The following is an 18,606-nucleotide window of genomic DNA, read 5'->3' on the forward strand; positions in this document are numbered from 1 at the left end:
TGCCCCTGTATGGCGTTCCTCAGGTTTTTTTCTTCATGTCCTAGGAGGTTAGACCCCTTTGTGCCCAACCTCCATGTCAAGTCTACTGAATTTTGCTCGCCTTCCTTGCCTGGTGGAAATTTGTCCTCGGCGACTCTTTTCCTTGCTCGGTCACGGCTTGAGCTTGTGGTAGCTTCTCAGATCGGTGTTATCTCGGTAAAAGCTTTGGTGGCCGCACTGCTTTGGAGACCCTGCTGGACTGGAAGTGCAGGTCTAGCATGGAAGGTGACCTTCAGGTCCAGGGCTCTGCATTGTGACGCCCCAGGCATGTCTTTACTGAGACACACAGAGAACAGACCTGTTGTCACGGGTGACCTCAGCCCACACTTCTGAGGGCATTCACCCGGTATCCCTAAAAAGTCACTGACATCATTAACCCGGAACCTTCTTCATTATGAGACCAAGGCCTTTCCCATATCCACAGGGACCTCCTTGTCTCCTGCAGTTGACTCAGATTTACAGGATGTTGTTTTAAACCTCATCAATGCGTTGCATCTACCCCTGCTCAGGGCCGTCTTTAATATTGATTGGACCCTGGGCAAAAAAATTCTTAGGGCCCCTCCCCCCCCATGCAGGTTTGCTCTCCACCTGCTCTGACACCTGAGACATACAATAAATAGCAGCTAGTAGCTCTGGTTGCTAGAGGTTACAGTGTATCATTACCGCTCACTGACTGGTTGCCAGTGGTTACAGTGTATCATTACCGCTCACTGACTGGTTGCTAGAGGTTACAGTGTATGATTACCGCTCACTGACTGGTTGCTAGAGGTTACAGTGTATCATTACCGCTCACTGACTGGTTGCTAGAGGTTACAGTGTATCATTACCGCTCACTGACTGGTTGCTAGAGGTTACAGTGTATCATTACCGCTCACTGACTGGTTGCTAGAGGTTACAGTGTATCATTATCGCTCACTGACTGGTCGCCAAAGGTACAGCACACATTACGGCTCACTGATTAGTTGCTAGAGGTTACAGCACATGATTTCTGCTTGTTGATTGGTTGCTAGAGATTACTGTGGATATGACCTCAGGGGGGCATGATATACATATCAATGCTGCCGGCCACCGCTATTTACACAGGAATTCTGGTAATTTACATGTAAATCATCTGTTCACCACAATAGGGCAGAGCTTTAGTACCAGCACTTCACACTGAGATGTCGGGACATAGCACGGGACTAAAACCTCAAGGGAATTTAAACCAGGATAGTTGGCAAGTATTAGGCAGCTGCTTTGGGCCCAACAACAATGACAGGGCCCAGGGCAGCTGCCCCTTTTGCCCTGCCTTAAAAACGGCCCTGCCCCTGCTGCATCTGGAGGTTCAGTAGGGGTGCCCCCTTTTCTTCAAGCCAAACCTGAAACTTTAGCGGCACATGGCCAATTTTTTAATATTTTTTATTTAAAGGGGGGGACACTGTGGACCTGGGTGTAAGGGGGATTCTGCTCACCAAAGCTTCCACCTACATCGGAGTCCCCAGCATTCCCCCTTAAATCAGAGTTTCCAAACGCCCCCCCCTTGCCAGTGTCCCAGCCTCCTGTAGAGGGCAGTAGAACCCAACTGTTTCTAAATCCCCGTGTCCCTCAATGGACTCCAAGATAAAGGTTCAAACATCTTATTCTAATGACGACACCCGATGGGTGGAATATTGGCTCAGAGACCAAGGGATCCGCCCCATGGGTGACAGGATGGCTCCCTATAACAGACAGGGCACTTACTGGTGACCCCTAGTGGGCGAGGTAGGTCCCCATCAAAGGTCTGTTAGACCCAATCAGAAACGTTTTGTTACAAGTTTATAATCCACACCCAATGGACCCCAAAACTGCAGGCTGCCTATCCCATAGCTGTCACCCCTAAAGGGGGAGAGGCAGACTATGCCTATCATGTCTGTCCTCAGCCTGCTGTTACCCCAATGGGGAGGGGCAGGCCCCATATCTAAGGTCACCCCAAAGGGGGAGGGGCAGGTGTATAAATCTGTATAGCATTTTATAATGTGTATATAATCTGTTCTGTATATAAATAGTTATTTTGAATGGTTGTGTTCTTCTTTCATTGTGCAGACATGGGTCATGATGGGGGCCACAGCCTAGGGAGTCACACTGCCTTGTGGAGGGGGGGGGCGGGGGGGGTGGAGCTAATTTTTGCCATTTTAAAGCAACAGAATGATGGTGGGTGTCAGAGTCGTCCCCTCCTGGCTGTCTTTGGGGGTGAAATCTTTGTACACCCCTTAGTGTGGGGGGAGGGGGGAGACACCAGAGGCCTCCCTCTGTAACGGAGATATCACTTCTGGGTGGACCTTGTTCTTCATTACACCAAATGGCTAAAAACAGCCAGGCATGTACCCTGACATGTTTCAGCCACTGGGGGCCTTACTCAGAGCTCCCCAACAGGTACAGTGAGGGGGAAGGAAGTATCTGAACCTCTGCTGATTTTGTACGCTTGCCCACTGAGAAAGAAATGATCAATCTATAAATGTAATGGTCGGTTTATTTTACCAGTGAGAGACAGAATAAAATTTAATGAGTGAAATAAGTATGTGAACCCTTCACAGAACATGACTTAGTAGTTGGTGGAGAAACCCTTGTTGGCGATCACAGAGGTCAGACGTTTCTTGGAGTTGGCCTCCAGGTTCGCACATATCTCAGGAGGGATTTTGTCCTCTGTACAGATCCTCTCCAAGTCATTGAGGTTTCCAGGCTGACGTTTGGTAACTCCAACCTTCAGCTCCCTCCACATATTTTCTACGGGCTTAAGGTGTGGAGACTGACTATGCCACTTGAGGACCTTAATGTGCTTCTTCTTGAGCCACTCCTTTGTTGCCTTTGCCATGTGTACAGGTGAATGTGAGAGGTGGCATCACTAAGGGATCTAGGGAGGAGGTGGAATCCTTATGGGTAGAGCTCCAAAGGGATGAAGCGAAGGGGAAAATAATACTGGGAGTATGCTATAGGCCCCCTAACCTGAGGGAGGAGGGGGAGGGGGGCCTCCTATCACAATTTGGATTAGCAGCAAGGATGGGAAGTGTTATCATAATGGGGGATTTAATTATCCAGACATAGACTGGGCGGAGGGAACCGCGCATTCATCTAAGGCTCGCTAGTTCCTAAATGTCTTGCAGGACAATTTTATGGGTCAGATGGTAGACGCACCAACTAGAAATAATGCGTTACTGGATCTACTGATTATCAACAATACAGACCTGATCACGGATGTGGAAATGCGGGGCAATTTATGGAACCGTGATCATAGGTCAACCGGCTTCAGTATAAATCCCACAAATAGGAAACATAAGGGGAATACAAAGACACTGAATTTCAAAAGAGCCAACTTCCCTAAACTACGAACCTCACTAGAAGGCATAAATTGGGATAAAATCTTAGGAACAAAGAACACGGAGGAGAGATGGGTTTGCTTTAAGAGCATATTAAATAAGGACATTAGCCAATGCATCCCATTGAGTAATAAATTTAAAAGAGCGAACAAAAGTCTGAGAGATCATCATCAGCATTCAGACTTTATAAAGAATGCAACAAGAAATGTAAGGGTGACATAAGGACGGCTAAGATAGAACATGAAAGACACATAGCGGAGGAGACCAAAAAAATCCCAATAAATTCTTTAAGTATATAGCCAGTAAAAAAGGGAGGACAGATCATATTGCTCCCATAAAGAATGAGAAAGGACATCTGGTTATAAATAGACGTGGTGTATATAGATAAAGGAAGGCCCGTAGACGTGGTGTATCTAGATAAAGGAAGGTCCATAGACGTAGTGTATCTAGATAAAGGAAGGCCCGTAGACGTGGTGTATCTAGATAAAGGAAGGCCCGTAGACGTGGTGTATCTGGATAAAGGAAGGCTCGTAGATGTGGTGTATCTAGATAAAGGAAGGCCCGTAGATGTGGTGTATCTAGATAAAGGAAGGCCCGTAGACGTGGTGTATCTAGATAAAGGAAGGCCCGTAGATGTGGTGTATCTAGATAAAGGAAGGCTCGTAGACGTGGTGTATCTAGATAAAGGAAGGCCCGTAGACGTGGTGTATCTAGATAAAGGAAGGCCCGCAGACGTGGTGTATCTAGATAAAGGAAGGTCCGTAGACGTGGTGTATCTAGATAAAGGAAGGCCCGTAGACGTGGTGTATCTAGATAAACGAAGGCCCGTAGACGTGGTGTATCTGGATAAAGGAAGACCCGTAGACGTGGTGTATCTAGATAAAGGAAGGCCCGTAGACGTGGTGTATCTGGATAAAGGAAGGCTCGTAGATGTGGTGTATCTAGATAAAGGAAGGCCCGTAGACGTGGTGTATCTAGATAAAGGAAGGCCCGTAGACGTGGTGTATCTAGATAAAGGAAGGCCCGTAGACGTGGTGTATCTAGATAAAGGAAGGTCCGTAGACGTGGTGTATCTAGATAAAGGAAGGTCCGTAGACATGGTGTATCTGGATAAAGGAAGGTCCGTAGACGTGGTGTATCTAGATAAAGGAAGGTCCGTAGACGTGGTGTATCTGGACAAAGGAAGGTCCGTAGATGTGGTGTATCTAGATAAAGGAAGGCTCGTAGACGTGGTGTATCTAGATAAAGGAAGGCTCGTAGACGTGGTGTATCTAGATAAAGGAAGGCCCGTAGACGTGGTGTATCTGGATAAAGGAAGGCCCGTAGACGTGGTGTATCTGGATAAAGGAAGACCCGTAGACGTGGGGTATCTAGATAAAGGAAGGCCCGTAGACGTGGTGTATCTGGATAAAGGAAGGCCCGTAGACGTGGTGTATCTATATAAAGGAAGGCCCGTAGACGTGGTGTATCTGGATAAAGGAAGGCCCGTAGACGTGGTGTATCTATATAAAGGAAGGCCCGTAGACGGGGTGTATCTAGATAAAGGAAGGCCCGTAGACGTGGTGTATCTAGATAAAGGAAGGCCCGTAGACGTGGTGTATCTAGATAAAGGAAGGTCCGTAGACGTGGTGTATCTAGATAAAGGAAGGCCCGTAGACGTAGTGTATCTGGATAAAGGAAGGCCCGTAGACGTGGTGTATCTAGATAAAGGAAGGCCCGTAGACGTAGTGTATCTGGATAAAGGAAGGCCCGTAGACGGGGTGTATCTAGATAAAGGAAGGCCCGTAGACGTGGTGTATCTAGATAAAGGAAGGCCCGTAGACGTGGTGTATCTAGATAAAGGAAGGTCCGTAGACGTGGTGTATCTAGATAAAGGAAGGCCCGTAGACGTAGTGTATCTGGATAAAGGAAGGCCCGTAGACGTGGTGTATCTAGATAAAGGAAGGCCCGTAGACGTGGTGTATCTGTATAGTTCCCTATAAACGTTTACTGTACAAAGTAAGGTCCGTTGGCATGGACCATAGGGTGAGTACATGGATTGAAAACTGGCTACAATGGAGAGTTCAGAGGGTGGTAATAAATGGGGAGTATTTAAAATGGTCGGGGGTGGGTATTGGGGTCCTCCAGGGTTCTGTGGTGGGACCAATCCTATATAATTTGTTCATAGACGACCTGGAGGAGGGGGATGGTAGAAACAGCTCAATCTCTGTATTTGGGGGCGATACTAAGCTAAGCAGGGCAATAACTGAAGGGTCCCGGGGCCCTATCTGAGAGAACTTTTTCCCTTTGAGAGGGAATTTGTAAATCTGTGGTCTGTTCGCACTGTTGATACACCAGTGACCCACCTTACCCTGGGTGTCCTAACTTTTTCTGAATCCCCGAGTCCCTCAATGGATGAGAAAGGAAATTTTGTATGTACTGTAAAATGTATTTCTCGGAGTCCATTGAGGACCACGGCCACGGGTCCCACCCCTTTTGCTGGTCCTGTGTACTACGTTCTCAGAGAACTGAGGCCTGCTGGGTAGAGGAGGGATTATAGGGGGCGGGCTTATAACATTTTCAGTTTGCCAGTGTCCCAGCCTCCTGTAGGGGGCAGTAGAACCCGACTGTTTCCGAATCCCCGTGTCCCTCCATGGACTCCAATAAAAAGGTTCAAAGATCTCATTTTATTGACAACACCCGATTGGTGGAATATCGACTTAGAGACAGAGAGATGCGCCCAATGGGTGGACAGGATGGCTCCCCATAGTGGACAGGGCACTTACTGGTGACCCCTGGTGGACAAGGTAGGTCCCCCCTCCCCCATCAAAGAATTATTAGACCCAATTATAAATGTCTTTTTACAAGTTTATAATTCACATCCAATGGACCCCAAAACTGCAGTGACCTATCCCATAGCTGTCACCCCAAAGGGGGAGGGGCAGGCTCCATGTCTGTTGTCACCCTGCAGGGAGAGGGGGAGGGGCAGGCTCCATGTCTGTTGTCACCTTGCAGGGGGAGGGGCAGGCCCCATGTCTGTTGTCACCCTGCAGGGAGAGGGGGGAGGGGCAGGCTCCATGTCTGTTGTCACCTTGCAGGGGGAGGGGCAGGCCCCATGTCTGTTGTCACCCTGCAGGGAGAGGGGGAGGGGGAGGCTCCATGTCTGTTGTCACCCTGCAGGGGGAGGGGCAGTTGTATAAATCTGTATAGCATTTTATAATGTGTATATAATCTTTTTTGTATATAAAGAGTTGTGTTCTTCTATCATTGTGCAGACTTGGGTCATGATGGGGGCCACAGGGGCCCCAGCCTAGGGAGTTGCACTGCCTGGGGGTCATTTTTGCCATTTGAAAGCATCTAACAATCATAATTCATTGTAAATTGGAATCTGAGATCATTATGACATCACGGCTGCCCATCCCCCCCAGTGACGGTTGGCAGTGATTATGGGTGTCAGAGAGTTGCCCCCTCCTGGCCACCTCATAGTAGTGCGGGGGGAGGGGACAGACAGCAGAGACCTCCCCCTGTATCGGAGATATCACTCCTGGGTGGACGGGCCCTTCAGAACCACTAGTATATCGCCTTCATCGTCAGGCACGTTGTACCTAATGACCTCATCAGGGGGTGTGACTACCAGTGTAATAATCAGTATGAGAGCCCGCAGAGCTGACAATCGGCCTCACTTCCTGTCTGTGCGACTCCCAGTCCCGCTCACCCCCAACGACAGGGGTAGGCGGGAGGGCGGACTGTCCCCGAGGACCCCTCGTCTCCTCAGCAGGCGCCCCCTGATCTCTAACCAAACACACCAAGGCTGAAACAGGTGTCCCCACTGGAGGATTACCCTCACTTCCTGTATCGGTGACACCGGCAACATTTTGGATTTCCCCCTCCACTCGGTGGAAGTGGCGATCCGTCAGCTGACTCGCCAAAAATTATTGCTGCGCATGCGTTCCAACGCTGGCGCATGCGCATTGCAGCGTCTAACAATCTGACCAGTGAAGTGAAGGAGGAGCGGTGGAACGCATACACAGCAAGTACTTTTGGGTGTAGCAAGATGTCCACTCCCGAATTCCGATTACAGGCTTGCTGTGACCGAGTGAGGGTGTCCAGAAGTATCTGTCGGTGCCTTAGGAGTAGAAGTTTGGTGGGGGGTGTACCAAGATGGCTGTCACCACCTTCTGACTGCAGGTGTTCTGTCACGGCTCCCAACTGTCCCGGAGTTGGAGGGACTATCCCACTTTGAAGCAATGTCCCCTCTGTCCCTCTTTCCCCCTCATTTGTCCCCCATTTTGGTCTGATCCACATAGTTGTATATAAAATCACTAATTATCTATCAAAAAGTCTTTCCCGGCACTAAACCTTTCCTCCGATTTCTGCATTTGTACATTTTAAAAACCAGTATAAAGGAATCGTAGTGGTAAAAAAAAAAAGCACTTGTGTCCCTCATTCCCATCTCAAAAAGTTGGGAGGTGTGCAAGATGTCCGTCACCACCTTCTGATTACAAGAGTTCCGTCAGATTAGGCGACCCGTCAGGTTTCATAGCAGAAGTGACGTACTGCCACGGCCATCTTGGTACACCCGCACTCGGCCACACTAAAGTCTGAAGTCAGCAAGCGGACATCTTTGTACACCCTACGAAGTCTGACATTTCACACTTGTTATTGTTACCAGTAAACTGACCTTATATCGTGATATACAGGATTTAGAGATCCGTCTCACTGCTTGGATGTTGAATTATGAAATCGGCGGTCTTCTGTCAGATTAGAAGACCTGAGAGATCAGAAGGCTCGGCGCTGCTTTTAAAATTCCTCATCCAAACAGTCAGACGGACTTCTATATCCTGTATATCACGATACAAGGTCAGTTTACGGGTAACAATAAGTGTAAAACGCAAACCTTGGCAGGGTGTACAAAGATGTCCGCTTTGTGACTTCAGACTGTAGGCTTAATGTGGCCGAGTGCGGGGTGTACCAAGATGGCCGTGACAGAACGTCACTTCCGTTAGGAAATGTGACAGAAGACAGGCTTTCAAAATGAAACATCAAAACAGTCTCACAAGTATAAGAGCACCGAGGCCGACTTTATCGCTAGAATGAGTCTGAAATTCAAGGACGTAGCAAGACGTCCGCTGGGAGTAGTATGACGTCCGCTGTGCGTAGAAAGACGTCCGCTGGGCGTAGCAAGACGTCCGCTGGGCGTAGCAAGACGTCCGCTGGGCGTAGCAAGACGTCCGCTGTGCGTAGCAAGACGTCCGCTGTGCGTAGAAAGACGTCTGATGGGCGTAGTATGACGTCCGCTGGGCGTAGCAAGACGTCCGCTGGGCGTAGCAAGACGTCCGCTGGGCGTAGCAAGACGTCCGCTGTGCGTAGAAAGACGTCTGATGGGCGTAGTATGACGTCCGCTGGGCGTAGCAAGACGTCCGCTGGGCGTAGCAAGACGTCCGCTGGGCGTAGCAAGACGTCCGCTGGGCGTAGAAAGACGTCTGATGGGCGTAGTATGACGTCCGCTGGGCGTAGAAAGACGTCCGCTGGGCTTAGCAAGACGTCCGCTGGGCGTAGAAAGATGTCTGATGGGCGTAGTATGACGTCCGCTGGGCGTAGCAAGATGTCCGCTGGGCGTAGCAAGATGTCCGCTGGGCGTAGCAAGACGTCCGCTGGGCGTAGTATGACGTCCGCTTGGCGTAGCAAGATGTCCGCTGGGTGTAGAAAGATGTCTGATGGGTGTAGTATGACGTCCGCTGGGCGTAGCAAGATGTCCGCTGGGCGTAGCAAGATGTCCGCTGGGCGTAGCAAGACGTCCGCTGGGTGTAGAAAGACGTCTGATGGGCGTAGAAAGATGTCTGATGGGAGTAGTATGACGTCCGCTGGGCGTAGCAAGATGTCCGCTGGGCGTAGCAAGATGTCCGCTGGGCGTAGCAAGACGTCCGCTGGGTGTAGAAAGACGTCTGATGGGCGTAGTATGACGTCCGCTGGGTGTAGCAAGACGTCTGCTGGGTGTAGCAAGACGTCCGCTGGGCGTAGAAAGACGTCTGATGGGCGTAGTATGACGTCCGCTGGGTGTAGCAAGACGTCTGCTGGGTGTAGCAAGACGTCCGCTGGGCGTAGAAAGACGTCTGATGGGCATAGTATGATGTCTGCTGGACACAGGATGATGTTCGCTGGGTGCAGCAAGATGTCCGCTGGGTGTATTATGATGTCCGCTGGGTGCAGTATGACATCCGCTGACGTCCCCTGGGTGGTAAGATGTCCGCCGCCACCTTCTGAGTGGTGGTGTTCTGTCAGATGAGTGAACCTGCTAGTGGTGGTGTTTCATCACATGTGGCGACCTGCTGGACTGCGCATGCGCGACAACGCCATATGCGTTGCAACACTGTGGCGATCTGCGCTTGCGCATAATTTTGTGGCCACACCCCTGAGTCCAGGGTCAAGCCCCGCCCCATCCAAGTGGACATGGAGTCAGATTATGATTGTGCCGGGTGAAGCGGGGGGCCCCGTGTTGGAACGCAGAGGGCCGCGCATGCGCACTCCAGCGGGTAGCAAAATGTGATGGGTCACCGAATGTGACGGGACAGTGGAATGAGAGTTCAGTCCCCACACATGACACAGACGTGGTACACCACCGGTGTCACCACCAGGAAACCCCGCCCCCCGAGAAATGTCATCACTGCATGGAGACAGGAAGTGGCTGCAAAGAGGCGGCAGGAGATCAGCAGGGACTGGAGAACGGATGGGGGGGAGGGGGAGGGGGGGGATCTGGGTCTGTAGTGTGTATGGAGGGATCGGAAAGGCCCACATTACACTCCGTGCCCTGACATGTTTCACCACCGGGGGCCTCACTCAGGGAAAAACAAGACACACCCACACACTGCCACCGCCGGGGGGATGGGGATCCGACCACACAACGGGGGGATTACCGCTACAGAGAGGAAATAGATGACAAGAGGCAGCAGAAGATCCGCTGGGGGGGGGGGGGGGGGGAGGGGAATAAAAAAAAAAGAAGGATGTGAGTGGCGATAATACGGCTGCCGGAGAACGCCGAGAACTGGCAGGAATAGGGAAGTGGGTGACAATAGGCTGCAATAGATCTGCAGAGAAGAAAAGTGACATCATTTGGGGCGGCTTTAGGATGATTGGAGAGGGCGGGGCCAGAGAGATCAGATTACACGCCCACCACGCCCGGGACACAGGCGTGTCATTGTATGTAGAGTGAGTCAGCTGAACACGGGACCGCATATATATTACATACACACCCCTCCCCCACCCCCTCTATATACACACACTTATATATATATATATACACATTATATACACTATATCCCCAAAAGTATTGGGACGCCTGCCTTTACATGACCTGTAATGACCCCCCCCCCCCCCCCCCCCAGTCTTAGTCCGGAGGGTTCAATATGGAGTCTCCTCTTCTTTGTGAGGTCAGGCACTGATGTTGGATGAGAAGGCCTGACTCGCAGTCTCCACTCTAATTCATCCCAAAGGTGTTCTATGGGGTTGAGGTCAGGACTCTGTGCAGGCCAGTCAAGTTCCTCCGCCCCAAACTTGCTCATCCATGTCTTTATATATATGAAATGGGGGAGGGTCTCGGTCCATACAATGTAACAATGATGAGGATTTCCTTCTCTACATTGTATCTCCTTTATAATAATCTTCTCTAGAGTGCGCCGCCTTCTGATTGGACATTATATATATGGGGTTGGGGGGAGGGGTTGAGCCTCGGACAGGAAATGATTCGGGATGTAAACATTGAACAGGAAGTTTCTGTTTATAAACATTGTAATGATAAGGATGACCCCCCCCATCCTCTGAGGACCCCCCCATACCGGGACCGGACGTTCCAACTCTCACAGCTGGAAGATACGCCACGCCCGCCCCTCGTGGGCGGAGTCTTATTGGGAAGGTAGGCCCCGCCCCACAGGACATTATTTCTCGGCCATATTCCTCCTTCCACCACCGACTCAGACCTTCTACTTCACTGCAAGTCTACAGGTCAGCCGCCCCGCCGAGAACAGCGCACCCCCTGATTTGGCCGATCTCGGAGTGATTGCACCGAGCCGCTGAACGCTCCCTCTAGTGGCCGCTCTGCAATTCTTTCCCATTCATCGGGGGAGGAGAGAACTCCAAGACTGTTGGGTTACACTGCCACCTACAGGAGGATCCGAGTCCTGACATCCAGCACAGAGATAGACTGCCGGGTTCCCATAGCAACAATATTATGGGATGGTAGAAACATTTCCCACCACAATCACCCAATAGGGAGGAATTCATTGTATCCCCGACACTCCCCGTCCAATCAGAAACGCTGCACCCCTCCCCCATCCACAACAGTGTCCAGAGACAACTCCCCCCCCAACAGTGTCCAGAGACAACCTTCCCCCCAACAGTGTCCAGAGACAACCCCCCCAACAGTGTCCAGAGACAACCTCCCCCCCCTCCAACAGTGTCCAGAGACAACTTACCCCCCCAACAGTGTCCAGAGACAACCTTCCCCCCAACAGTGTCTAGAGACAACCCTCCCCTCCAACAGTGTCCAGAGACAACCTCCCCCCAACAGTGTCCAGAGACAACCTTCCCCCCAACAGTGTCCAGAGACACCCTCCTCCCCCAACAGTGTCCAGAGACAACCTTCCCCCCAACAGTGTCCAGAGACAACCTCCCCCCCCTCCAACAGTGTCCAGAGACAACCTCCCCCCCTCCAACAGTGTCCAGAGACAACCTCCCCTCCAACAGTGTCCAGAGACAACCTCCCCCCCCCAACAGTGTCCAGAGACAACCTTCCCCCCAACAGTGTCCAGAGACAACCTCCCCCCCCTCCAACAGTGTCCAGAGACAACCTCCCTCCCCCCCCAACAGTGTCCAGAGACAACCTCCCCTCCAACAGTGTCCAGAGACAACCTCCCCCCCCCAACAGTGTCCAGAGACAACCTCCCCCCCCAACAGTGTCCAGAGACAACCTTCCCCCCAACAGTGTCCAGAGACAACCTCCCCTCCAACAGTGTCCAGAGACAACCTTCCCCCCAACAGTGTCCAGAGACAACCTCCCCTCCAACAGTGTCCAGAGACAACCTCCCCTCCAACAGTGTCCAGAGACAACTTCCCCTCCAACAGTGTCCAGAGACACCCTCCTCCCCCCAACAGTGTCCAGAGACAACCTCCCCTCCAACAGTGTCCAGAGACAACTTCCCCTCCAACAGTGTCCAGAGACAACTTACCCCCCCAACAGTGTCCAGAGACAACTTACCCCCCCAACAGTGTCCAGAGACAACTTACCCCCCCAACAGTGTCTAGAGACAACCCTCCCCTCCAACAGTGTCCAGAGACAACCTCCCCCCCAACAGTGTCCAGAGACAACCTCCCCCCCTCCCCCAACAGTGTCCAGAGACAACCTCCCCCCCTCCAACAGTGTCCAGAGACAACTTACCCCCCCAACAGTGTCCAGAGACAACCTTCCCCCCAACAGTGTCCAGAGACAACCCTCCCCTCCAACAGTGTCCAGAGACAACTTACCCCCCCAACAGTGTCCAGAGACAACCTTCCCCCCAACAGTGTCTAGAGACAACCCTCCCCTCCAACAGTGTCCAGAGACAACCTCCCCCCAACAGTGTCCAGAGACAACCTTCCCCCCAACAGTGTCCAGAGACACCCTCCTCCCCCCAACAGTGTCCAGAGACAACTTACCCCCCCAACAGTGTCCAGAGACAACCTTCCCCCCAACAGTGTCTAGAGACAACCCTCCCCTCCAACAGTGTCCAGAGACAACCTCCCCCAACAGTGTCCAGAGACAACCTCCCCCCCCTCCAACAGTGTCCAGAGACAACCTCCCCCCCCTCCAACAGTGTCCAGAGACAACCTCCCCTCCAACAGTGTCCAGAGACAACCTCCCCCCCCAACAGTGTCCAGAGACAACCTTCCCCCCAACAGTGTCCAGAGACAACCTCCCCCCCTCCAACAGTGTCCAGAGACAACCTCCCTCCCCCCCCAACAGTGTCCAGAGACAACCTCCCCTCCAACAGTGTCCAGAGACAACCTCCCCCCCCCAACAGTGTCCAGAGACAACCTCCCCCCCAACAGTGTCCAGAGACAACCTTCCCCCAACAGTGTCCAGAGACAACCTCCCCTCCAACAGTGTCCAGAGACAACCTTCCCCCCAACAGTGTCCAGAGACAACCTCCCCTCCAACAGTGTCCAGAGACAACCTCCCCTCCAACAGTGTCCAGAGACAACTTCCCCTCCAACAGTGTCCAGAGACACCCTCCTTCCCCCCAACAGTGTCCAGAGACAACCTTCCCCCAACAGTGTCCAGAGACAACCTCCCCTCCAACAGTGTCCAGAGACAACTTCCCCTCCAACAGTGTCCAGAGACAACTTACCCCCCCAACAGTGTCCAGAGACAACCTTACCCCCCCAACAGTGTCCAGAGACAACTTACCCCCCCAACAGTGTCTAGAGACAACCCTCCCCTCCAACAGTGTCCAGAGACAACCTCCCCCCCAACAGTGTCCAGAGACAACCTCCCCCCCTCCCCCAACAGTGTCCAGAGACAACCTCCCCCCCTCCAACAGTGTCCAGAGACAACTTACCCCCCCAACAGTGTCCAGAGACAACCCTCCCCTCCAACAGTGTCCAGAGACAAACCTCCCCCCAACAGTGTCCAGAGACAACCTCCCCCCAACAGTGTCCAGAGACAACCTTCCCCCCAACAGTGTCCAGAGACAACCTTCCCCCCAACAGTGTCCAGAGACAACCTCCCCCCTCCAACAGTGTCCAGAGACAACCTCCCCCCCCCCCCAACAGTGTCCAGAGACAACCTTCCCCCCAACAGTGTCCAGAGACAACCTCCCCCCCCCAACAGTGTCCAGAGACAACCTCCCCCCCCCCAACAGTGTCCAGAGACACCCTCCTCCCCCCAACAGTGTCCAGAGACAACCTTCCCCCCAACAGTGTCCAGAGACACCTCCCCTCCAACAGTGTCCCTCCCCCCCAACAGTGTCCAGAGACAACCTCCCCCCCAACAGTGTCCAGAGACAACCTCCCCTCCAACAGTGTCCCTCCCCTCCAACAGTGTCCAGAGACAACCTTCCCCCCAACAGTGTCCAGAGACAACCTCCCCCCCCTCCAACAGTGTCCAGAGACAACTTACCCCCCCAACAGTGTCCAGAGACAACCCTCCCCTCCAACAGTGTCCAGAGACAACCTCCCCCCCAACAGTGTCCAGAGACAACCTCCCCCCAACAGTGTCCAGAGACAACCTTCCCCCCCAACAGTGTCCAGAGACAACCTTCCCCCCAACAGTGTCCAGAGACAACCTCCCCCCCCTCCAACAGTGTCCAGAGACAACCTCCCCCCCCCAACAGTGTCCAGAGACAACCTCCCCCAACAGTGTCCAGAGACAACCTCCCCCCCCCCAACAGTGTCCAGAGACAACCTCCCCCCCCCCAACAGTGTCCAGAGACACCCTCCTCCCCCCAACAGTGTCCAGAGACAACCTCCCCCCCAACAGTGTCCAGAGACAACCTCCCCTCCAACAGTGTCCCTCCCCTCCAACAGTGTCCAGAGACAACCTTCCCCCCAACAGTGTCCAGAGACAACCTCCCCTCCAACAGTGTCCCTCCCCTCCAACAGTGTCCAGAGACAACTTACCCCCCCAACAGTGTCTAGAGACAACTTCCCCTCCAACAGTGTCCAGAGACAACTTACCCCCCAACAGTGTCCAGAGACAACCTCCCCCCCTCCCCCAACAGTGTCCAGAGACAACCTCCCCCCCTCCCCCAACAGTGTCCAGAGACAACCTCCCCCCCAACAGTGTCCAGAGACAACCTTCCCCCCAACAGTGTCCAGAGACAACCCCCCCCAACAGTGTCCAGAGACAACCTTCCCCCCCCTCCAACAGTGTCCAGAGACAACTTACCCCCCCAACAGTGTCCAGAGACAACCTTCCCCCAACAGTGTCTAGAGACAACCCTCCCCTCCAACAGTGTCCAGAGACACCTCCCCCCCAACAGTGTCCAGAGACAACCTCCCCCCAACAGTGTCCAGAGACAACCTTCCCCCCAACAGTGTCCAGAGACAACCTTCCCCCCAACAGTGTCCAGAGACAACCTCCCCCCCCTCCAACAGTGTCCAGAGACAACCTCCCCCCCCTCCAACAGTGTCCAGAGACAACCTCCCCCCCCTCCAACAGTGTCCAGAGACAACCTCCCCCCCCAACAGTGTCCAGAGACAACCTCCCCCCCCAACAGTGTCCAGAGACACCCTCCTCCCCCCAACAGTGTCCAGAGACAACCTTCCCCCAACAGTGTCCAGAGACAACCTCCCCTCCAACAGTGTCCAGAGACAACCTCCCCTCCAACAGTGTCCAGAGACAACTTCCCCTCCAACAGTGTCCAGAGACAACTTCCCCTCCAACAGTGTCCAGAGACACCCTCCTCCCCCCAACAGTGTCCAGAGACAACCTTCCCCCCAACAGTGTCCAGAGACAACCTCCCCTCCAACAGTGTCCAGAGACAACTTCCCCTCCAAACAGTGTCCAGAGACACCCTCCTCCCCCAACAGTGTCCAGAGACAACCTCCCCTCCAACAGTGTCCAGAGACAACTTCCCCTCCAACAGTGTCCAGAGACAACTTACCCCCCCAACAGTGTCCATGAGACAACTTACCCCCCCAACAGTGTCCAGAGACAACTTACCCCCCCAACAGTGTCTAGAGACAACCCTCCCCTCCAACAGTGTCCAGAGACAACCTCCCCCCAACAGTGTCCAGAGACAACCTCCCCCCTCCCCCAACAGTGTCCAGAGACAACCTCCCCCCCCTCCAACAGTGTCCAGAGACAACTTACCCCCACAACAGTGTCCAGAGACAACCTTCCCCCAACAGTGTCCAGAGACAACCTCCCCCCCTCCAACAGTGTCCAGAGACAACTTACCCCCCCAACCAGTGTCCAGAGACAACCCTCCCCTCCAACAGTGTCCAGAGACAACCTCCCCCCCAACAGTGTCCAGAGACAACCTCCCCCCAACAGTGTCCAGAGACAACCTTCCCCCCAACAGTGTCCAGAGACAACCTTCCCCCCAACAGTGTCCAGAGACAACCTCCCCCCTCCAACAGTGTCCAGAGACAACCTCCCCCCCCCCAACAGTGTCCAGAGACAACCTCCCCCCCCCAACAGTGTCCAGAGACAACCTCCCCCCCCCAACAGTGTCCAGAGACACCCTCCTCCCCCCAACAGTGTCCAGAGACAACCTTCCCCCCAACAGTGTCCAGAGACAACCTCCCTCCAACAGTGTCCCTCCCCCCAACAGTGTCCAGAGACAACCTCCCCCCCAACAGTGTCCAGAGACAACCTCCCCTCCAACAGTGTCCCTCCCTCCCAACAGTGTCCAGAGACAACCTTCCCCCCAACAGTGTCCAGAGACAACCTCCCCTCCAACAGTGTCCCTCCCCTCCAACAGTGTCCAGAGACAACCTCCCCTCCAACAGTGTCCAGAGACAACTTACCCCCCCAACAGTGTCTAGAGACAACTTCCCCTCCAACAGTGTCCAGAGACAACTTACCCCCCCAACAGTGTCCAGAGACAACCTCCCCCCCTCCCCCAACAGTGTCCAGAGACAACCTCCCCCCCTCCCCCAACAGTGTCCAGAGACAACCTCCCCCCCCAACAGTGTCCAGAGACAACCTTCCCCCCAACAGTGTCCAGAGACAACCCCCCCCAACAGTGTCCAGAGACAACCTCCCCCCCCTCCAACAGTGTCCAGAGACAACTTACCCCCCCAACAGTGTCCAGAGACAACCTCCCCCCAACAGTGTCTAGAGACAACCCTCCCCTCCAACAGTGTCCAGAGACAACCTCCCCCCCAACAGTGTCCAGAGACAACCTCCCCCCAACAGTGTCCAGAGACAACCTTCCCCCCAACAGTGTCCAGAGACAACCTTCCCCCCAACAGTGTCCAGAGACAACCTCCCCCCCTCCAACAGTGTCCAGAGACAACCTCCCCCCCCTCCAACAGTGTCCAGAGACAACCTCCCCCCCCCCCCAACAGTGTCCAGAGACAACCTTCCCCCCAACAGTGTCCAGAGACAACCTCCCCTCCAACAGTGTCCAGAGACAACCTCCCCCCCCCCAACAGTGTCCAGAGACAACCTCCCCCCCCCAACAGTGTCCAGAGACACCCTCCTCCCCCCAACAGTGTCCAGAGACAACCTTCCCCCCAACAGTGTCCAGAGACAACCTCCCCTCCAACAGTGTCCAGAGACAACCTCCCCTCCAACAGTGTCCAGAGACAACTTACCCCCCCAACAGTGTCCAGAGACAACTTACCCCCCAACAGTGTCTAGAGACAACTTCCCCTCCAACAGTGTCCAGAGACAACCTCCCCTCCAACAGTGTCCAGAGACAACTTCCCCTCCAACAGTGTCCAGAGACAACTTACCCCCCCAACAGTGTCTAGAGACAACCCTCCCCTCCAACAGTGTCCAGAGACAACCTCCCCCCCCAACAGTGTCCAGAGACAACCTCCCCCCAACAGTGTCCAGAGACACCCTCCTCCCCCCAACAGTGTCCAGAGACAACCTCCCCCCCAACAGTGTCCAGAGACAACCTTCCCCCCAACAGTGTCCAGAGACAACCTCCCCCCAACAGTGTCCAGAGACAACCCCCCCCAACAGTGTCCAGAGACAACCTCCCCCCCTCCAACAGTGTCCAGAGACAACTTACCCCCCCAACAGTGTCCAGAGACAACCTTCCCCCCAACAGTGTCTAGAGACAACCCTCCCCTCCAACAGTGTCCAGAGACAACCTCCCCCCCAACAGTGTCCAGAGACAACCTCCCCCCAACAGTGTCCAGAGACAACCTTCCCCCCAACAGTGTCCAGAGACAACCTTCCCCCCAACAGTGTCCAGAGACAACCTCCCCCCCTCCAACAGTGTCCAGAGACAACCTCCCCCCCCTCCAACAGTGTCCAGAGACAACCTCCCCCCCCCCCAACAGTGTCCAGAGACAACCTCCCCCCCCCAACAGTGTCCAGAGACACCCTCCTCCCCCCCCAACAGTGTCCAGAGACAACCTTCCCCCAACAGTGTCCAGAGACAACCTCCCCCTCCAACAGTGTCCCTCCCCCCCAACAGTGTCCAGAGACAACCTCCCCTCCAACAGTGTCCAGAGACAACCTTCCCCCCAACAGTGTCCAGAGACAACCTTCCCCCCAACAGTGTCCAGAGACAACTCCCCTCCAACAGGTGTCCAGAGACAA

The sequence above is a fragment of the Lithobates pipiens genome, unplaced genomic scaffold (genome assembly GCF_037356315.1).
Source record: "Lithobates pipiens isolate NorthernLeopardFrog02 unplaced genomic scaffold, aLitPip1_a1.2 Scaffold_22, whole genome shotgun sequence".
In the NCBI taxonomy this organism is placed as follows: domain Eukaryota; kingdom Metazoa; phylum Chordata; class Amphibia; order Anura; family Ranidae; genus Lithobates; species Lithobates pipiens.